The sequence below is a fragment of the Gossypium hirsutum genome, chromosome D03 (assembly GCF_007990345.1).
Source record: "Gossypium hirsutum isolate 1008001.06 chromosome D03, Gossypium_hirsutum_v2.1, whole genome shotgun sequence".
Lineage (NCBI taxonomy): Eukaryota > Viridiplantae > Streptophyta > Magnoliopsida > Malvales > Malvaceae > Gossypium > Gossypium hirsutum.
The window spans coordinates 16,933,414-16,934,219 of record NC_053439.1 but is presented as its reverse complement, the minus strand read 5'-3'; the positions used below and the strand labels follow the sequence as shown (position 1 = coordinate 16,934,219).

Below are 806 nucleotides of genomic sequence, written 5' to 3'. Positions count from 1 at the left end.
CTAATTGGGGCTGGATCGAGTATCGTCAGATCGACTATTGCTATAAAAAATTTTGAACTGAAGCCAAACACAATTCAGATGGTACAACAGTATGTTCAGATTAATGGTTTGCAAGATGAAGATCAAAATACTCATTTGGCTAACTTTCTAGAGATTCGCGACACATTCAAGATTAATGGTGCTACTGGTGAAGTCATACACTTACGGTTGTTCCTATTCTATTTGGGGAGCAAGGCATTCATTACCACGAGGTTATATCACTACTTGGGCACAAACAACTAAATTTTTTTTGTTGAAATCTTTTCCACCGGCTAAAATAGCTATGTTAAGGAATGACATATCTTCTTTTGTTTAATTTGATATTGAAACTCTTTATGATACATGGGAGAGATTTAAGGATTTGTTGAGAATGTGTCCTCACCATGGAATACCTTTGTGGCTCCAAGTTCAAACTTTTTTACAATGGTTTGAACCCTTCAACTAGACAGATGATTGATGCAGTAGCTAGAGGAACATTGAACAAAAAAAAAACCTGAGGCTGCTCAAGAATTTATTGAGGAGATAACACTAAATAATTTTCAGTGGCAAGTTACGAGAGTAAAACCTGTTAAGATAGCCGATCTTTCTAATATTGATGCAGTTTCTATGTTAGTAAATCAGGTTGAAGCTCTTGGTAAAAAAAATTAATTGTTTGAGTTTTTTTTAAGCAGGTAAATCCGACAGTGCAATGTGATGCGAATGGAGCGGAAATGATTAATTAAGAATATTTACCCTTCGATTCTAACATGGAACATGAACAAGTAAAC

The 806-nt window shown here is 35.0% G+C and overlaps 1 non-coding gene across 1 annotated transcript; it reads right to left on the bottom strand.

The window, feature by feature from the left end:
• Positions 1 to 322: 322 nt before the first annotated feature.
• LOC121215690 (small nucleolar RNA R71) lies at positions 323 to 429 on the bottom strand. Its single transcript, XR_005911666.1, has one exon. It is a non-coding gene; the product is annotated as a small nucleolar RNA R71 (small nucleolar RNA).
• Positions 430 to 806: the final 377 nt, after the last annotated feature.